The following is a 21,079-nucleotide window of genomic DNA, read 5'->3' on the forward strand; positions in this document are numbered from 1 at the left end:
AGCAGAGCGGGGCTGCAAAGAGAGAGATTCAGTGAGCAGAGTGGGGTTGTAAAGAGAGAGATTCAGTGAGCAGAGCGGGGCTGTATAGAGAGAGATTCAGTGAGCAGAGCGGGACTGCAAACAGAGAGATTCAGTGAGCAGAGCGGGACTGCAAAGAGAGAGATTCAGTGAGCAGAGCGGGGCTGTAAACAGAGTGATTCAGTGAAAAGAATGGGACTGTAAAGAGAGATTCAGTTAGCAGAGCGAGGTTGTGAACAGAGAGATTCAGTGAACAGAGATGGGGTGTAACGAGAGAGATTCAGTGACCAGAGCAGGGAGGTAAAGAGAGATATTCAGTGAGCAGAGGGGACTGGTAAAGAGAGAGATTCAGTGAGCAGAGCGGGACTGTAAACAGAGAGATTCAGTGAGCAGAGCGAGACTGTAAAGACAGAGTTTCAGTTACAGAGCGGAATTGTAAAGACAGAGATTCAGTGAGCAGACCAGGACTTTAAAGAGAGAGATTCAGTGAGCTGAGCGGGTCTTTAAAGAGAGAGATTCAGTTAGCAAAGCGGGACTATAAATAGATTCAGTGAACAGAGCTGGACTGTGAAGAGAGAGATTGAGTGTGCAGAGCGGGACTGTAAAGAGAGAAATCCAGGGACCAGAGCAGGACTGTAAAGAGAGAGATTCATTTCGCAGAGCAGGACTGTAAACAGAGAGATTCAGTGAACAGAACGGGGCTGTAAAGAGAGAGAATCAGTGAACAAATTGGGACTTTAAAGACAGAGATTCAGTGAGCAGAGTGGGACTGTTAAGAGAGACATTCAGTTAGCAGAGTGGGGCTATAAAGAGAGAGGTTCAGTGAACAGAGCCGTATTTAAAAGGGAGATATTCAGTGAGCAGAGCGGGACTATAAAGAGAGACATTCAGTGAGCAGAGTGGGACTGTAAAGAGAGACATTCAGTGAGCAGAGGGGGACTGTAAAGAAAGAGATTCAGTGAGTGGAGCAGCACCTTAAAGAGAGAGATTCAGTGAGCAGAGCGGGGCTGCAAAGGGACAGATTCAATTAGCAGAGCAGGACTGTAAAACTAGAGGTTCAGTTAGCAGGGTAGTACTTTAAATAGAGAGATTCAGTGAGCAGAGCGGGGGTGTAACGAGAGAGATTCAGTGAGCAGACTGGTACTGTAAATAGAGGGATTCAGTGAGCAGAGGGGGACTGTAAAGACAGAGATTCAGTGAGCAGAGGGGGACTGTAAAGAAAGAGATTCAGTGAGCAGAGCGGGACTGTAAAGAGAGAGATTCAGGGAGCAGAGCGGGTCTGTAAATGGAGAAATTCAGCGACCAAAGCGGGATTGTAAAGAGAGATTCAGTCAGCAGAGCGGGACTGTAAAGAAAGAGATTCAGTGAAAAGAATGGGACTGTAAAGAGAGAGATTCAGTTAGCAGAGCGGAGTTGTAAAGAAGAGATTCAGTGAGCAGAGCGGGACTGTAAAGAGAGAGATTCAGTGGACAGTGCAGGAGTGTAAAGAGAGAGATTCAGTGAACAAAGCGGGACATTAAAGGGAGAGAATCAGTGAGCAGAGCGGGACTGTAAAGAGAGAGATTCAGTGAGCAGAGCGGGAATATAAAGAGAGAGATTCATTTCGCAAAGCGGTTTTGTAAAGAGTGAGATTCAGTGAGCAGAGCGGGACTGTAAAGAGAGAGATTCAGTGAGCAGAGCGGGAATATAAAGAGAGAGATTCATTTCGCAAAGCGGTTTTGTAAAAAGAGAGATTCAGTGGGCACAAGGGGACTGTAAAGAGAGAAATTCAGTGAACACAGCGGGACTGTAAAGAGAGAGATTCAGTGAGCAGAGCGGGGCTGTAAAGGAGAGATTCATTGAGCAGAGCGGGTGTGAAAAGAGAGAGATTCAATGAGCAGAGCGGGGCTGTAAAGAGAGAGATTCAGTGAACAAAGCGGGTTATTGAAGGGAGAGAATCAGTGAGCAGAGCGGAGCTGTAAAGAGTGGGATTCAGTGAACAGTGCAGGAGTGTAAAGAGAGAGATTCAGTGAACAGAGCGGGACATTAAAGGGAGAGAATCAGTGAGCAGAGCGGGTGTGTAAAGAGACAGTTTCGGTGAGCAGAGATGGGCTGTACAGAGAGAGATTCATTTCGCAGAATGGGACTGTAAGGAGAGAGATTCAGTGAACAGAACAGGACAGTAAAAAGATTCAGTGAGCAATGCGAGGCTGTAAAAAGTGAGATTCAGTGAGTAGAGTGGTGGAGTAAAGTGAGAGATTCAGTGAGCAGAGCAGGACTCTAAACAGAGAGATTCAGTGACCAAAGCCGGACTGTACAGAGATAGATTCAGTGAGCAGAGCAGGGTTGTAAAGAGAGAGATTAGGTGAGCAGAGCGGGGTTGTAAAGAGAAATTCAGTGAGCAGAGCGGAGCTGTAAAGAGAGAGATTCAGTGAGCAGAGCGGGGAGGTAAAGAAAGGGATTCAGTGAGCAGAGGGTAGTTGTAAAGAGAGAGATTCAGTGAGCAGAGCGGGGTTGTAAACAGAAATTCGGTGAGCAGAGCGGGGCTGTAAAGAGAGAAATTCAGTGAGCAGAGCGGGACTGTAAACAGAGAGATTCAGTGAACAGAAAGAGACAGTAAAGAGATTCAGTGAGCAGAGCATGGCTGTAAAGAGAGAGATTCAGTGAGCAGAGCGGGACTGTAAAGAGAGAGATTCAGTGACCAAAGCGGGACTGTAAAGAGAGAGATTCATTTCGCAGAGAAGGACTGTAAACAGAGATTCAGTGAACAGAACGGGGCTGTAAAGAGAGAGAATCAGTGAACAAATTGGGACTTTAAAGACAGAGATTCAGTGAGCAGAGTGGGACTGTTAAGAGAGACATTCAGTTAGCAGAGTGGGGCTATAAAGAGAGAGGTTCAGTGAACAGAGCCGTATTTAAAAGGGAGATATTCAGTGAGCAGAGCGGGACTGTAAAGAGAGACATTCAGTGAGCAGAGTGGGACTGTAAAGAGAGACATTCAGTGAGCAGAGGGGGACTGTAAAGAAAAAGATTCAGTGAGCAGAGCGGGACTGTAAAGAAAGAGATTCAGTGAGTGGAGCAGGACCTTAAAGAGAGAGATTCAGTGAGCAGAGCGGGGCTGCAAAGGGACAGATTCAATTAGCAGAGCAGGACTGTAAAACTAGAGGTTCAGTTAGCAGGGTAGTACTTTAAATAGAGAGATTCAGTGAGCAGAGCGGGGGTGTAACGAGAGAGATTCAGTGAGCAGACTGGTACTGTAAATAGAGGGATTCAGTGAGCAGAGGGGGACTGTAAAGACAGAGATTCAGTGAGCAGAGGGGGACTGTAAAGAAAGAGATTCAGTGAGCAGAGCGGGACTGTAAAGAGAGCGATTCAGGGAGCAGAGCGGGGCTGTAAATGGAGAAATTCAGCGACCAAAGCGGGATTGTAAAGAGAGATTCAGTCAGCAGAGCGGGACTGTAAAGAAAGAGATTCAGTGAAAAGAATGGGACTGTAAAGAGAGAGATTCAGTTAGCAGAGCGGGGTTGTAAAGGAGAGCTTCAGTGAGCAGAGCAGGACTGTAAAGAGAGAGATTGAGTGGACAGTGCAGGAGTGTAAAGAGAGAGATTCAGTGAACAAAGCGGGACATTAAAGGGAGAGAATCAGTGAGCAGAGCGGGACTGTAAAGAAAGAGATTCAGTGAGTGGAGCAGGACCTTAAAGAGAGAGATTCAGTGAGCAGAGCGGGGCTGCAAAGGGACAGATTCAATTAGCAGAGCAGGACTGTAAAACTAGAGGTTCAGTTAGCAGGGTAGTACTTTAAATAGAGAGATTCAGTGAGCAGAGCGGGGGTGTAACGAGAGAGATTCAGTCAGCAGAGCAGGGCTCTAAAGAGAGAGATTCATTTAGCAGATTGGGACTGTAAAGAGAGAGATTCAGTGAAGAGAAGGGACTGTAAAAAGAGAGATTCAGTGAGCACAGCGGGGCTGTAAAGAGAGAGATTCAGTGAAAACATTGGGACTTTAAAGAGAGAGATTCAGTGAAAACATTGGGACTTTAAAGAGAGAGATTCAGTGAGCAGAGCGGGACTGTAAAGAGAGAGTTTCAGTTAGCTGAAAGGGGTTATTGAGAGAGAGGTTCAGGGAAAACAGCCATACTTTAAAGGGAGAGATTCAGTGAGCAGAACGGAACTGGAAAGAGAGACATTCGGTCAGCACAGCAGTACTGGAAAGAGAGAGATTCAGTGAGAAGAGCGGGCCTGTAATGAGTGAGTTTCAGTGAGTGGAGCAGGACTTTAAAGAGAGAGATTCAGTGAGCAGAGCGGGACTGCAAATAGATTCACTGAGCAGAGCGGGATTGTAAAGAGAGAGATTCAGTGAGCAGAGTGGGACAGTAAAGACAGAGATTCAATTAGCAGAGCCGGATTGTTATTCGAGATGTTCAGTTAGCAGGGCAGTACTTGAAATAGAGAGATTCAGTGAGCAGAGTGGGACTGTAAAGAGAGAAATTCAGTGAGAAGAGCGGGACTGTAAATAAAGAGATTCAGTGAGCAGAGCGAGAGTCATAAGAGAGAGATTCTATGTGCAAAGCAGGGCTGTAAAGAGAGAGATTCAGTGAGCAGAGCGGGGAGGTAAAGAAAGGGATTCAGTGAGCAGAGGGTAGTTGTAAAGAGAGAGATTCAGTGAGCAGAGCGGGGTTGTAAACAGAAATTCGGTGAGCAGAGCGGGGCTGTAAAGAGAGAAATTCAGTGAGCAGAGCAGGACTGTAAACAGAGAGATTCAGTGAACAGAAAGAGACAGTAAAGAGATTCAGTGAGCAGAGCATGGCTGTAAAGAGAGAGATTCAGTGAGCAGAGCGGGACTGTAAAGAGAGAGATTCAGTGACCAAAGCGGGACTGTAAAGAGAGAGATTCAGTCAGCAGAGCAGGGCTCTAAAGAGAGAGATTCATTTAGCAGATTGGGACTGTAAAGAGAGAGATTCAGTGAAGAGAAGGGACTGTAAAAAGAGAGATTCAGTGAGCACAGCGGGGCTGTAAAGAGAGAGATTCAGTGAAAACATTGGGACTTTAAAGAGAGAGATTCAGTGAAAACATTGGGACTTTAAAGAGAGAGATTCAGTGAGCAGAGCGGGACTGTAAAGAGAGAGTTTCAGTTAGCTGAAAGGGGTTATTGAGAGAGAGGTTCAGGGAAAACAGCCATACTTTAAAGGGAGAGATTCAGTGAGCAGAACGGAACTGGAAAGAGAGACATTCGGTCAGCACAGCAGTACTGGAAAGAGAGAGATTCAGTGAGAAGAGCGGGACTGTAATGAGTGAGTTTCAGTGAGTGGAGCAGGACTTTGAAGAGAGAGATTCAGTGAGCAGAGCGGGACTGCAAATAGATTCACTGAGCAGAGCGGGATTGTAAAGAGAGAGATTCAGTGAGCAGAGTGGGACAGTAAAGACAGAGATTCAATTAGCAGAGCCGGATTGTTATTCGAGATGTTCAGTTAGCAGGGCAGTACTTGAAATAGAGAGATTCAGTGAGCAGAGCGGGACTGTAAAGAGAGAAATTCAGTGAGAAGAGCGGGACTGTAAATAAAGAGATTCAGTGAGCAGAGCGAGAGTCATAAGAGAGAGATTCTATGTGCAAAGCAGGGCTGTAAAGAGAGTGATTCAGTGAGCAGAGCAGGGCTGTAAGGAGAGAGATTCAGTGAACAGATCGGGACTTTAAAGAGGGTGATTCAGTGAGCAGAGCGGACTCTAAAGACAGAGATTCAGTGAGCAGAGGGGGTGTGTAAACAGAGAGATTCAGTGAGCAGAGGTGGGTGTAACAAGAGAGAATCAGTGAGCAGAGTGGGACTGGAAATAGAGGGATTCAGTGAGCAGAGCTGGACTTTAAAGAGAGAGATTCAGTGAGCAGAGCGGGACTGTAAAGAGAGAGATTCAGTGAGCAGAGCGGGACTGTAAAGAGGGAGATTCAGTGAGCAGAGCGGGACTGTCAAGAGAGAGATTCAGTGAGCAGAGCAGGACTGTACAGAGAGAGATTCAGTGAGCAGAGCGGGACTGTAAAGAGAGAGATTCAGTGAGCAGAGCGGGGCTCTAAAGAGAGAGATTCAGTGAGCAGAGCGGGGCTGTAAATAGAGAGATTCAGTGAACAGTTTGGGAATTTAAAGAGAGAGATTCAGTGAGCAGAGCGGGACTGTAAAGACAGAGATTCAGTTAACAGAAAGGGGTTATAAAGCTAGAGATTCAGTGAACAGAGCAATACTTTAAAAAGAGAGATTCAGTGAGCAGAGCAGCACTGGAAAGAGAGACATTCAGTGAGCAGAGCAGGACTGTAAATCGAGAAGTTCAGTTAGCAGAGCAAGTCCTTAAAGACCGAGATTCAGTGAGTGGAGCGGGAATGAAAATAAATTCATTGAGCAGAGCGGGGCTGTAAAGAGAGAAATTCAGTGAGCAAAGCGGGGGTGTAACGAGAGAGATTCAGTGAGGAGAGCAGGGAGGTAAAGACAGAGATTCAGTGAGCAGAGCGGGACTGTAAATAGAGAGATTCAGTGAGCAGAGCGGGACTGTAAAGAGAGAGATTCAGTGAGCAGATTGGGGCTGTAAAGAGAGAGATTCAGTGAGCAGAGCGGGACTGTGAAGAAACAGATTCAGTGAGCAGAGCGGGACTGTAAAGAGACAGAGTCAGTGAGCAGAGCAGGACTGTAAAGAGAGAGATCCAGTGAGCAGAGCGGGACTGTGAAGAGACAGAGTCAGTGAGCAGAGCAGGACTGTAAAGAGAGAGATCCAGGGAGCAGAGTGGTGCTGTAAATAGAGAAATTCAGCGAGCAGAGCGGGGCTGTAAAGAGAGAGATTCATTGAGCAGAGCGGGATGGTAAAGAGAGATATTAAGTGCGCAGTGCAGGGAGTTAAAGAGAGAGATTCAGTGAAAAAAGCGTGGGTGTAACGAGAGAGATTCCATGAGTAGAACGGGACTCTAAAGAGAGTGATTCAGTGAAAAAAGCGGGGGTGTAACGAGAGCGATTCAGTGAGCAGAGCGGGGCTGCAAAGAGAGAGATTCAGTGAGCAGAGCGGGGCTGTAAAGAGAGAGATTCAGTGAGCAGAGCGGGGCTGTAAAGAGAGAGATTCAGTGAGCAGAGCGGGACTGCAAAGAGAGAGATTCAGTGAGCAGAGCGGGGCTGTAAACAGAGTGATTCAGTGAAAAGAATGGGACTGTAAAGAGAGATTCAGTTAGCAGAGCGAGGTTGTAAACAGAGAGATTCAGTGAACAGAGCTGGGGTGTAACGAGAGAGATTCAGTGACCAGAGCAGGGAGGTAAAGAGAGATATTCAGTGAGCAGAGGGGACTGGTAAAGAGAGAGATTCAGTGAGCAGAGCGGGGCTGTATAGAGAGAGTTTCAGTGACAGAGCGGGACTGTAAACAGAGAGATTCAGTGAGCAAACCGGGACTGTAAAGAGAGAGATTCAGTGAGCAGAGCGGGACTGTATAGAGAGTGTTTCAGTGAGCAGAGCTGGACTGTAAATAGAGAGATTCAGTGAGCAGAGCGGGACTTTAAAGACAGAGCTTTAATTAGCAGAGCGGGACAGTAAAGAGAGAGATTCAGTTAGCAGAGCAGCGCTGTAAAGAGAGAGATTCAGTGAGCAGAGCGGGACAGTAAAGAGATTCATTTCGCAGAGCAGGACTGTAAAGACAGAGATTCAGTGAACAGAGAGGGGCTGTAAAGAGAGAGATTCAGTGACAGAGCAGAACTGTAAAGACAGAGATTCAGTGAGCGGAGCATGACTTTAAAGGAACAGATTCAGTTAGCAGAGCGGGTCTTTAAAGGGAGAGATTCTATTAGCAGAGCGGGACTCTAAATAGATTCAGTGAACAGAGCGGGAATGTAAAGAGAGAAATTCAGTAAGCAGAGCGAGGGTGTAACGAGAGGCACTCAATGAGCAGAGCAGGGAGGTAAAGAGAGACATTCACTTAGCAGAAAGTAGTTGTAAAGAGAGAGATCCAGTGAGCAGAGCGGGAATGTAAAGAGATAGATTCATTTCACAGATCAGGACTGTCAAGAGAGAGATTCAGTGAGCAGAGCTGGAGTGTAAAGAGAGAGATTCAGTGAACAAAGCAGGACTGTAAAGAGAGAGATTCAGTGAACAAAGCAGTACTGTAAAGAGAGATTCAGTGAGCAGAGCGGGACTGTAAACAGAGAGATTCAGTGAGCAGAGCGAGACTGTAAAGACAGAGTTTCAGTTACAGAGCGGAATTGTAAAGACATAGATTCAGTGAGCAGACCAGGACTTTAAAGAGAGAGATTCAGTGAACTGAGCGGGTCTTTAAAGAGAGAGATTCAGTTAGCAAAGCGGGACTATAAATAGATTCAGTGAACAGAGCTGGACTGTAAAGAGAGAGATTCAGTGTGCAGAGCAGGAGTGTGAAGAGAGAAATCCAGGGAGCAGAGCAGGACTGTAAAGAGAGAGATTCATTTCGCAGAGCAGGACTGTAAACAGAGAGATTCAGTGAACAGAACGGGGCTGTAAAGAGATAGAATCAGTGAACAAATTGGGACTTTAAAGACAGAGATTCAGTGAGTAGAGTGGGACTGTTAATAGAGACATTCAGTTAGCAGAGCGGGACTGTAAAGAGAGAGATTCAGTGAGCAGAGCGGGACTGTAAAGAGAGAGATTCAGGGAGCAGAGCGGGTGTGTATAGAGAGAGATTCAATGAGCAGAGCGGAGCTGTAAAGAGAGAGATTCAGTGAACAGTGCAGGAGTGTAAAGAGAGAAATTCAGTGAACACAGTGGGACTGTAAAGAGAGAGATTCAGTGAGCAGAACGGGGCTGTAAAGGAGAGATACAGTGAGCAGAGCGGGTGTGTAAAGAGAGAGATGCAATCAGCAGAGCGGGGCTGTAAAGAGAGAGATTCAGTGAACAGTGCAGGAGTGTAAAGAGAGAGATTCAGTGAACAGAGCAGGACATTAAAGGGAGAGAATCAGTGAGCAGAGCGGGTGTGTAAAGAGACAGTTTCGGTGAGCAGAGCGGGGCTGTACAGAGAGAGATTCATTTCGCAGAATGGGACTGTAAGGAGAGAGATTCAGTGAACAGAACAGGACAGTAAAAAGATTCAGTGAGCAATGCGGGGCTGTAAAAAGTGAGATTCAGTGAGTAGAGTGGTGGAGTAAAGTGAGAGATTCAGTGAGCAGAGCAGGACTCTAAACAGAGAGATTCAGTGACCAAAGCCGGACTGTACAGAGATAGATTCAGTGAGCAGAGCAGGGCTGTAAAGAGAGAGATTAGGTGAGCAGAGCGGGGTTGTAAAGAGAAATTCAGTGAGCAGAGCGGAGCTGTAAAGAGAGAGATTCAGTGAGCAGAGCGGGGTTGTAAAGAAAGGGATTCAGTGAGCAGAGGGTAGTTGTAAAGAGAGAGATTCAGTGAGCAGAACGGGGTTGTAAAGAAAGGGATTCAGTGAGCAGAGCGGGACTGTAAAGAGAGAAATTCAGTGAGCAGAGCGGGGTTGTAAAGAAAGGGATTCAGTGAGCAGAGGGTAGTTGTAAAGAGAGAGATTCAGTGAGCAGAGCGGGGTTGTAAACAGAAATTCGGTGAGCAGAGCGGGGCTGTAAAGAGAGAAATTCAGTGAGCAGAGCGGGACTGTAAACAGAGAGATTCAGTGAACAGAAAGAGACAGTAAAGAGATTCAGTGAGCAGAGCATGGCTGTAAAGAGAGAGATTCAGTGAGCAGAGCGGGACTCTAAAGAGAGAGATTCAGTGACCAAAGCGGGACTGTAAAGAGAGAGATTCAGTCAGCAGAGCAGGGCTCTAAAGAGAGAGATTCATTTAGCAGATCGGGACTGTAAAGAGAGAGATTCAGTGAAGAGAAGGGACTGTAAAAAGAGAGATTCAGTGAGCACAGTGGGGCTGTAAAGAGAGAGATTCAGTGAAAACATTGGGACTTTAAAGAGAGAGATTCAGTGAAAACATTGGGACTTTAAAGAGAGAGATTCAGTGAGCAGAGTGGGACTGTAAAGACAGAGATTCAGTTAGCTGAAAGGGGTTATTGAGAGAGAGGTTCATGGAAAACAGCCATACTTTAAAGGGAGAGATTCAGTGAGCAGAACGGAACTGGAAAGAGAGACATTCGGTGAGCAAAGCAGTACTGGAAAAGGAGAGATTCAGTGAGCTGAGTGGGACTGTAATGAGTGAGTTTCAGTGAGTGGAGCAGGACTTTGAAGAGAGAGATTCAGTGAGCAGAGCGGGACTGCAAATAGATTCACTGAGCAGAGCGGGACTGTAAAGAGAGAGATTCAGTGAGCAGAGTGGGACAGTAAAGACAGAGATTCAATTAGCAGAGCCGGATTGTTAATCGAGATGTTCAGTTAGCAGGGCAGTACTTGAAATAGAGAGATGCAGTTAACAGAGCGGGACTGTAAAGAGAGAAATTCAGTGAGAAGAGAGGGACTGTAAATAAAGAGATTCAGTGAGCAGAGCGAGAGTCATAAGAGAGAGATTCTGTGTGCAAAGCAGGGCTGTAAAGAGAGTGATTCAGTGAGCAGAGCAGGGCTGTAAGGAGAGAGATTCAGTGAACAGATCGGGACTTTAAAGAGGGTGATTCAGTGAGCAGAGCGGGACTCTAAAGATAGAGATTCAGTGAGCAGAGGGGGTGTGTAAACAGAGAGATTCAGTGAGCAGAGGTGGGTGTAACGAGAGAGAATCAGTGAGCAGAGTGGGACTGGAAATAGAGGGATTCAGTGAGCAGAGCTGGAGTGTAAAGAGAGAGATTCAGTGAGCAGAGCGGGGCTGAAAAGAGAGAGATTCAAAGAGCAAAGCGGGACTGTAAAGAGGGAGATTCAGTGAGCAGAGCGGGGCTGTAAAGAGAGAGATTCAGTGAGCAGAGCGGGACTGTAAAGAGAGAGATTCAGTGAGCAGAGCGGGACTGTAAAGAGATTCAGTGAAGAGAAAGGGACTGTAAAGAGAGAGATTCAGTGAACAGTATGGGAATTTAAAGAGAGAGATTCAGTGAGCAGAGCGGGACTGTGAAGAGACAGATTCAGTGAGCAGAGCAGGACTGTAAAGAGAGAGATCCAGGGTGCAGAGTGGGGCTGTAAATAGAGAAATTCGGCGAGCAGAGCGGGGCTGTAAAGAGAGAGATTCAGTGAACAGTATGGGAATTTAAAGAGAGAGATTCAGTGAGCAGAGCGGGACTGTAAAGACAGAGATTCAGTTAACAGAAAGGGGTTATAAAGCTAGAGTTTCAGTGAACAGAGCAATACTTTAAAAAGAGAGATTCAGTGAGCAGAGCAGGACTGGAAAGAGAGACATTCAGTGAGCAGAGCAGGACTTTAAATCGAGAAGTTCAGTTAGCAGAGCAAGTCCATAAAGAGCGAGATTCAGTGAGTGTAGCGGGACTGAAAATAAATTCATTGAGCAGAGCGGGGCTTTAAAGAGAGAAATTCAGAGAGCAAAGCAGGGGTGCAACGAGAGAGATTCAGTGAGGAGAGCAGGGAGGTAAAGACAGAAATTCAGTGAGCAGAGCGGGGCTGTAAAGAGAGAGATTCAGTGAGCAGAGCGGGGCTGTAAAGAGAGAGATTCAGTGAGCAGATTGGGGCTGTAAAGAGAGAGATTCAGTGAGCAGAGCGGGACTGTGAAGAGACAGAGTCAGTGAGCAGAGCAGGACTGTAAAGAGAGAGATCCAGGGAGCAGAGTGGTGCTGTAAATAGAGAAATTCGGCGAGCAGAGCGGGGCTGTAAAGAGAGAGATTCAGTGAGCAGAGCGGGATGGTAAAGAGACATATTAAGTGCGCAGTGCAGGGAGTTAAAGAGAGAGATTCACTGAAAAAAGCGTGGGTGTAACGAGAGAGATTCCATGAGTAGAACGGGACTCTAAAGAGAGTGATTCAGTGAAAAAAGCGGGGGTGTAACGAGAGCGATTCAGTGAGCAGAGCGGGGCTGCAAAGAGAGAGATTCAGTGAGCAGAGTGGGGCTGTAAAGAGAGAGATTCAGTGAGCAGAGCGGGACTGCAAAGAGAGAGATTCAGTGAGCAGAGCGGGGCTGTAAACAGAGTGATTCAGTGAAAAGAATGGGACTGTAAAGAGAGATTCAGTTAGCAGAGCGAGGTTGTGAACAGAGAGATTCAGTGAACAGAGATGGGGTGTAACGAGAGAGATTCAGTGACCAGAGCAGGGAGGTAAAGAGAGATATTCAGTGAGCAGAGGGGACTGGTAAAGAGAGAGATTCAGTGAGCAGAGTGGGACTTTAAAGACAGAGCTTTAATTAGCAGAGCGGGACAGTAAAGAGAGAGATTCAGTTAGCAGAGCAGCGCTGTAAAGAGAGAGATTCAGTGAGCAGAGCGGGACTGTAAAGAGATTCATTTCGCAGAGCAGGACAGTAAACAGAGAGATTCAGTGAGCAGAGCGAGACTGTAAAGAGAGAGATTCATTTCGCAGAGCAGGACTGTAAAGACATATTCAGTGAACAGAGAGGGGCTGTAAAGAGAGAGATTCAGTGACAGAGCAGAACTGTAAAGACAGAGATTCAGTGAGCGGAGCATGACTTTAAAGGAACAGATTCAGTTAGCAGAGCGGGTCTTTAAAGGGAGAGATTCTGTTAGCAGAGCGGGACTATAAATAGATTCAGTGAACAGAGCGGGACTGTAAAGAGAGAAATTCAATAAGCAGAGCGAGGGTGTAACGAGAGGCACTCAATGAGCAGAGCAGGGAGGTAAAGAGAGAGATTCATTTAGCAGAAAGTAGTTGTAAAGAGAGAGATCCAGTGAGCAGAGCGGGACTGTAGAGAAAGAGATCCACTGAGCAGAGCGGGAGAGTAAAGAGAGAGATTCAGTGAGCAGAGCGGGAGAGTAAAGAGAGAGATTCATTTCACAGATCAGGACTGTAAAGAGAGAGATACAGTGAGCAGAGCTGGAGTGTAAAGAGAGAGATTCAGTGAACAAAGCAGGACTGTAAAGAGAGAGATTCAGTGAACAAAGCAGTACTGTAAAGAGAGATTCAGTGAGCAGAGCGGGACTGTAAACAGAGAGATTCAGTGAGCAGAGCGAGACTGTAAAGACAGAGTTTCAGTTACAGAGCGGAATTGTAAAGACATAGATTCAGTGAGCAGACCAGGACTTTAAAGAGAGAGATTCAGTGAACTGAGCGGGTCTTTAAAGAGAGAGATTCAGTTAGCAAAGCGGGACTATAAATAGATTCAGTGAACAGAGCTGGACTGTAAAGAGAGAGATTCAGTGTGCAGAGCGGGAGTGTGAAGAGAGAAATCCAGGGAGCAGAGCAGGACTGTAAAGAGAGAGATTCATTTCGCAGAGCAGGACTGTAAACAGAGAGATTCAGTGAACAGAACGGGGCTGTAAAGAGATAGAATCAGTGAACAAATTGGGACTTTAAAGACAGAGATTCAGTGAGTAGAGTGGGACTGTTAATAGTGACATTCAGTTAGCAGAGCGGGACTGTAAAGAGAGAGATTCAGTGAGCAGAGCGGGACTGTAAAGAGAGAGATTCAGGGAGCAGAGCGGGTGTGTATAGAGAGAGATTCAATGAGCAGAGCGGAGCTGTAAAGAGAGAGATTCAGTGAACAGTGCAGGAGTGTAAAGAGAGAAATTCAGTGAACACAGTGGGACTGTAAAGAGAGAGATTCAGTGAGCAGAACGGGGCTGTAAAGGAGAGATACAGTGAGCAGAGCGGGTGTGTAAAGAGAGAGATGCAATCAGCAGAGCGGGGCTGTAAAGAGAGAGATTCAGTGAACAGTGCAGGAGTGTAAAGAGAGAGATTCAGTGAACAGAGCGGGACATTAAAGGGAGAGAATCAGTGAGCAGAGCGGGTGTGTAAAGAGACAGTTTCGGTGAGCAGAGCGGGGCTGTACAGAGAGAGATTCATTTCGCAGAATGGGACTGTAAGGAGAGAGATTCAGTGAACAGAACAGGACAGTAAAAAGATTCAGTGAGCAATGCGGGGCTGTAAAAAGTGAGATTCAGTGAGTAGAGTGGTGGAGTAAAGTGAGAGATTCAGTGAGCAGAGCAGGACTCTAAACAGAGAGATTCAGTGACCAAAGCCGGACTGTACAGAGATAGATTCAGTGAGCAGAGCAGGGCTGTAAAGAGAGAGATTAGGTGAGCAGAGCGGGGTTGTAAAGAGAAATTCAGTGAGCAGAGCGGAGCTGTAAAGAGAGAGATTCAGTGAGCAGAGCGGGGTTGTAAAGAAAGGGATTCAGTGAGCAGAGGGTAGTTGTAAAGAGAGAGATTCAGTGAGCAGAACGGGGTTGTAAACAGAAATTCGGTGAGCAGAGCGGGGCTGTAAAGAGAGAAATTCAGTGAGCAGAGCGGGACTGTAAACAGAGAGATTCAGTGAACAGAAAGAGACAGTAAAGAGATTCAGTGAGCAGAGCATGGCTGTAAAGAGAGAGATTCAGTGAGCAGAGCGGGACTCTAAAGAGAGAGATTCAGTGACCAAAGCGGGACTGTAAAGAGAGAGATTCAGTCAGCAGAGCAGGGCTCTAAAGAGAGAGATTCATTTAGCAGATCGGGACTGTAAAGAGAGAGATTCAGTGAAGAGAAGGGACTGTAAAAAGAGAGATTCAGTGAGCACAGTGGGGCTGTAAAGAGAGAGATTCAGTGAAAACATTGGGACTTTAAAGAGAGAGATTCAGTGAAAACATTGGGACTTTAAAGAGAGAGATTCAGTGAGCAGAGTGGGACTGTAAAGACAGAGATTCAGTTAGCTGAAAGGGGTTATTGAGAGAGAGGTTTATGGAAAACAGCCATACTTTAAAGGGAGAGATTCAGTGAGCAGAACGGAACTGGAAAGAGAGACATTCGGTGAGCAAAGCAGTACTGGAAAAGGAGAGATTCAGTGAGCTGAGTGGGACTGTAATGAGTGAGTTTCAGTGAGTGGAGCAGGACTTTGAAGAGAGAGATTCAGTGAGCAGAGCGGGACTGCAAATAGATTCACTGAGCAGAGCGGGACTGTAAAGAGAGAGATTCAGTGAGCAGAGTGGGACAGTAAAGACAGAGATTCAATTAGCAGAGCCGGATTGTTAATCGAGATGTTCAGTTAGCAGGGCAGTACTTGAAATAGAGAGATGCAGTTAACAGAGCGGGACTGTAAAGAGAGAAATTCAGTGAGAAGAGAGGGACTGTAAATAAAGAGATTCAGTGAGCAGAGCGAGAGTCATAAGAGAGAGATTCTGTGTGCAAAGCAGGGCTGTAAAGAGAGTGATTCAGTGAGCAGAGCAGGGCTGTAAGGAGAGAGATTCAGTGAACAGATCGGGACTTTAAAGAGGGTGATTCAGTGAGCAGAGCGGGACTCTAAAGATAGAGATTCAGTGAGCAGAGGGGGTGTGTAAACAGAGAGATTCAGTGAGCAGAGGTGGGTGTAACGAGAGAGAATCAGTGAGCAGAGTGGGACTGGAAATAGAGGGATTCAGTGAGCAGAGCTGGAGTGTAAAGAGAGAGATTCAGTGAGCAGAGCGGGGCTGAAAAGAGAGAGATTCAAAGAGCAAAGCGGGACTGTAAAGAGGGAGATTCAGTGAGCAGAGCGGGGCTGTAAAGAGAGAGATTCAGTGAGCAGAGCGGGACTGTAAAGAGAGAGATTCAGTGAGCAGAGCGGGACTGTAAAGAGATTCAGTGAAGAGAAAGGGACTGTAAAGAGAGAGATTCAGTGAACAGTATGGGAATTTAAAGAGAGAGATTCAGTGAGCAGAGCGGGACTGTAAAGACAGAGATTCAGTTAACAGAAAGGGGTTATAAAGCTAGAGTTTCAGTGAACAGAGCAATACTTTAAAAAGAGAGATTCAGTGAGCAGAGCAGGACTGGAAAGAGAGACATTCAGTGAGCAGAGCAGGACTTTAAATCGAGAAGTTCAGTTAGCAGAGCAAGTTCATAAAGAGCGAGATTCAGTGAGTGTAGCGGGACTGAAAATAAATTCATTGAGCAGAGCGGGGCTGTAAAGAGAGAAATTCAGAGAGCAAAGCAGGGGTGCAACGAGAGAGATTCAGTGAGGAGAGCAGGGAGGTAAAGACAGAAATTCAGTGAGCAGAGCGGGGCTGTAAAGAGAGAGATTCAGTGAGCAGAGCGGGGCTGTAAAGAGAGAGATTCAGTGAGCAGATTGGGGCTGTAAAGAGAGAGATTCAGTGAGCAGAGCGGGACTGTGAAGAGACAGATTCAGTGAGCAGAGCAGGACTGTAAAGAGAGAGATCCAGGGTGCAGAGTGGGGCTGTAAATAGAGAAATTCGGCGAGCAGAGCGGGGCTGTAAAGAGAGAGATTCAGTGAACAGTATGGGAATTTAAAGAGAGAGATTCAGTGAGCAGAGCGGGACTGTAAAGACAGAGATTCAGTTAACAGAAAGGGGTTATAAAGCTAGAGTTTCAGTGAACAGAGCAATACTTTAAAAAGAGAGATTCAGTGAGCAGAGCAGGACTGGAAAGAGAGACATTCAGTGAGCAGAGCAGGACTTTAAATCGAGAAGTTCAGTTAGCAGAGCAAGTCCATAAAGAGCGAGATTCAGTGAGTGTAGCGGGACTGAAAATAAATTCATTGAGCAGAGCGGGGCTGTAAAGAGAGAAATTCAGAGAGCAAAGCAGGGATGCAACGAGAGAGATTCAGTGAGGAGAGCAGGGAGGTAAAGACAGAAATTCAGTGAGCAGAGCGGGGCTGTAAAGAGAGAGATTCAGTGAGCAGAGCGGGGCTGTAAAGAGAGAGATTCAGTGAGCAGATTGGGGCTGTAAAGAGAGAGATTCAGTGAGCAGAGCGGGACTGTGAAGAGACAGAGTCAGTGAGCAGAGCAGGACTGTAAAGAGAGAGATCCAGGGAGCAGAGTGGTGCTGTAAATAGAGAAATTCGGCGAGCAGAGCGGGGCTGTAAAGAGAGAGATTCAGTGAGCAGAGCGGGATGGTAAAGAGACATATTAAGTGCGCAGTGCAGGGAGTTAAAGAGAGAGATTCACTGAAAAAAGCGTGGGTGTAACGAGAGAGATTCCATGAGTAGAACGGGACTCTAAAGAGAGTGATTCAGTGAAAAAAGCGGGGGTGTAACGAGAGCGATTCAGTGAGCAGAGCGGGGCTGCAAAGAGAGAGATTCAGTGAGCAGAGCGGGGCTGTAAAGAGAGAGATTCAGTGAGCAGAGTGGGGCTGTAAAGAGAGAGATTCAGTGAGCAGAGCGGGACTGCAAAGAGAGAGATTCAGTGAGCAGAGCGGGGCTGTAAACAGAGTGATTCAGTGAAAAGAATGGGACTGTAAAGAGAGATTCAGTTAGCAGAGCGAGGTTGTGAACAGAGAGATTCAGTGAACAGAGATGGGGTGTAACGAGAGAGATTCAGTGACCAGAGCAGGGAGGTAAAGAGAGATATTCAGTGAGCAGAGGGGACTGGTAAAGAGAGAGATTCAGTGAGCAGAGGGGGACTGTAAAGAAAGAGATTAAGTGAGCAGAGCGGGACTGTAAAGAGAGAGATTCAGTGAACAGTGCAGGAGTGTAAAGAGAGAGATTCAGTGAACAAAGCGGGACATTAAAGGGAGAGAACCAGTGTGCAGAGCGGGACTGTAAAGAGAGAGATTCAGTGAGCAGAGCGGGGCTGCAAAGGGACAGATTCAATTAGCAGAGCAGGACTGTAAAACTAGAGGTTCACTTAGCAGGGTAGTACTTTAAATAGAGAGATTCAGTGAGCAGAGCGGGGGTGTAACGAGAGAGATTCAGTGAGCAGACTGGTACTGTAAATAAGAGGGATTCAGTGAGCAGAGCGGGACTGTTAAGACAGAGATTCAGTGAGCAGAGGGGGACTGTAAAGAAAGAGATTAAGTGAGCAGAGCGGGACTGTAAAGAGAGAGATTCAGGGAGCAGAGCGGGTCTGTAAATGGAGAAATTCAGCGACCAAAGCGGGATTGTAAAGAGAGATTCAGTCAGCAGAGCGGGACTGTAAAGAAAGAGATTCAGTGAAAAGAATGGGACTGTAAAGAGAGAGATTCAGTTAGCAGAGCGGGGTTGTAAAGGAGAGATTCAGTGAGCAGAGCGGGACTGTAAAGAGAGAGATTCAGTGAACAGTGCAGGAGTGTAAAGAGAGAGATTCAGTGAACAAAGCGGGACATTAAAGGGAGAGAATCAGTGAGCAGAGCGGGACTGTAAAGAGAGAGATTCAGTGAGCAGAGCGGGAATATAAAGAGAGAGATTCATTTCGCAAAGCGGTTTTGTAAAAAGAGAGATTCAGTGCGCAGAAGGGGACTGTAAAGAGAGAAATTCAGTGAACACAGCGGGACTGTAAAGAGAGAGATTCAGTGAGCAGAGCGGGACTGTAAAGTGAGACATTCTGTGAGCAGAGCAGCGCTGTGAAGGGAGAGATTCATTTAGCAGATCGGGACTGTAAAGAGAGAGATTCAGTGAAGAGAAAGGGTCTTTAAAGGGAGACATTCAGTGAGCAGAGTGGGACTGTAAAGAGAGAGATTCAGTGAACAGTTTGGGAATTTAAAGCGAGAGATTCAGTGAGCAGAGCGGGACTGCAAAGACAGAGATTCAATTAACAGAAAGGGGTTATAAAGATAGAGTTTCAGTGAACAGAGCCATACTATAAAAAGAGAGATTCAGTGAGCAGAGCAGGACTGTAAAGAGAGAGATTCAGTGAGCAGAGCGGGACTCTAATGACTCAGATTCAGTGAGTGGAGAAGGACTTTAAAGAGAGAGATTCAGTGAGCAGAGCATGACTGCAAATAGATTCACTGACCAGAGCGGGACTGTAAAAAGAGAGATTCAGTGAGCAGAGCGGGGCTGTAAAGACAGAGATTCAATTAGCAAAGCAGGATTGTTAATCGAGAGGTTCAGTAAGCAGGGCAGTAATTTAAATAGAGAGATTCAGTGAGCAGAGCAGGACTGTAAATCGAGAAGTTCAGTTAGCAGAGCATGTCCTTAAAGAGCGAGATTCAGTGAGCAGAGCGGGACTGAAAATAAATTCATTGAGCAGAGTGGGCCGGAAAGAGAGATATTCAGTGAGCAAAGCGGGGGTGTAACGAGAGACATTCAGTGAGGAGAGCAGGGCGGTAAAGACAGAGATTCAGTGAGCAGAGGGCAGTCGGAAAGTGAGAGATTCACTGAGCAGAGCGGAACTTTAAAGAGAGAATTTCAGTGAGCAGAGTGGGACTGTAAAGAGAGACATTCAGTTAGCAGAGCGGGGCTGTAAAGAGAGACATTCAGTGAGCAGAGTAGGACTGTAAAGGGAGAGATTCAGTGAGCAGAGCAGGACTGTAAAGAGAGAGATTCAGTGAGTAGGGCAGGGTTGTAAAGAGAGAGATTCAGTAAGCAGAGCGGGACTGTAAAGGGAGAGATTCAGAGGGCAGAGCAAGACTGTAAAGAGAGAGATTCAGTGAGCAGAGCGGGGGTGTAAAGAGAGAAACTCATTGAGCAGAGCGGGACTGTAAAGCGACAGGTTCAGTTAGAAGAGCTGGACTGTTAATTGAGAGGTTCAGTTAGCGGAGCAGTACTTTAATGAGAGATTCAGTGAGCAGAGCAGGATTGTTAATAGATTCTGTGAGCAGAGCTGGACTGTAAAGAGAGAGGTTCAGTGAGCAGAGCCGGGTGGTAAAGAGAGAGATTCAGTGAGCAGAGCGGGGGTGTAACGAGAGAGATTCAGTGAGCAGAGCAGGGAGGTAAAGAGAGAGATTCAGTGAGCAGAGCAGGGCTGTACAGAGAGAGGTTCAGTGACAGAGCGGGACTGTAAAGAGAGACATTCAGTGAGCACAACGGGAATGTAAACAGAGATTCAGTGAGCAGAGCAGGATTGTAAAGAGAGAGATTCATTTAGCAGAACGGGACTGTAAAGAGAGAGATTCACTGAGCAGAGTGGGACTGTAAAGTGAGAGATTTAGTGAGCAGAGCCGGAATGTAAAGAAAGAGATTCATTGAGCAGAACGGGTCTGTAAACAGAGAGATTCAGTGAGCAGAGTGGGACTGTAAAGCGACAGGTTCAGTTAGAAGAGCTGGACTGTTAATTGAGACGTTCAGTTAGCAGGGCAGTACTTTAATGAGAGAGATTCAGTGAGCAGAGCGGGACTGTAAAGAGAGAGATTCAGTGAGAAGAGCGGGGTTGTAAAGAGAGAGATTCAATGAGCAGAGCGGGACTGTAAATGGACAGATTCAGTGAGCAGAGTGGGACTGTAAAGAGAGAGTTTCAGTGAGCAGTGGGAATATAAAGGGAGAGATTCAGAGAGCAGAGCGGGATTGTAAAGGGAGATATTCAGTAAACAGGGTGAGACTTTAAAGAGAGAGATTCCGTGAGCAGAGCGGAGATATAAAGAGAGAGATTCAGTGAGCAGAGCGGGATTGTAAAGAGAGAGATTCAGTGAGCAGAGTGTGGCTGCAAACAGCGAGATTCAATGAGCCAACAAGGGCTGTAAGAAGAGAAATTCAGTGAGCCGAGCGGGGCTGTAAAGAGAGGGATTCAGTTAGAAGTGCTGGACTGTTAATTGAGAGGTTCAGTTAGCAGGGCAGTACTTTAATGAGAGAGATTCGGTGAGCAGAGCAGGACTGTAAAGAGAGAGTTTCAGTGAACAGAGCGGGGTTGTAAAGCGAGAGATTCAGTGAGCAGAGCTGGACTGTAAAGAGAGAGATTCAGTGAGCAGAGTGGGACAGTAAAGAGAGAGATTCAGTGAGCAGAGCGGGACTGTAAATGGAGAGATTCAGTGAGCAGATTGGGACTGTAAAGAGAGGGATTCAGTGAGAAGAGCTGGACTGTTAATCGAGAGGTTCAGTTAGCAGAGCGGGACTGTAAATGGAGAGATTCAGTGAGCAGAGCGGGACTGTAAAGAGAGAGATTCAGTGAGAAGAGCTGGACTGTTAATCGAGAGGTTCAGTTAGCAGAGCGGGACTGTAAATGGAGAGATTCAGTGAGCAGAGCGGGGATATAAAAAGAGAGATTCAGTGAGCAGTGACGTATTTTAAAGGGAGAGATTCAGGGAGCAGAGCTGTGCTGTAAAGGGATTCAGTGTGCAGAGTGGGACTGTAAAGAGAGAGTTTCAGTGAACAGATCGGGACTTTAAAGAGAGAGTTTCAGTGAGCAGAGCAGGACTGTAAAGAGAGAGATTCAGTGAGCAGTGCGGGGTTGTAAGGAGAGAGATTCAGTGAGCAGAGTGGGGCTGTAAAGAGAGAGATTCAGTGAGCA

Source organism: Carcharodon carcharias, chromosome 6 (assembly GCF_017639515.1).
Source record: "Carcharodon carcharias isolate sCarCar2 chromosome 6, sCarCar2.pri, whole genome shotgun sequence".
Taxonomy (NCBI): domain Eukaryota; kingdom Metazoa; phylum Chordata; class Chondrichthyes; order Lamniformes; family Lamnidae; genus Carcharodon; species Carcharodon carcharias.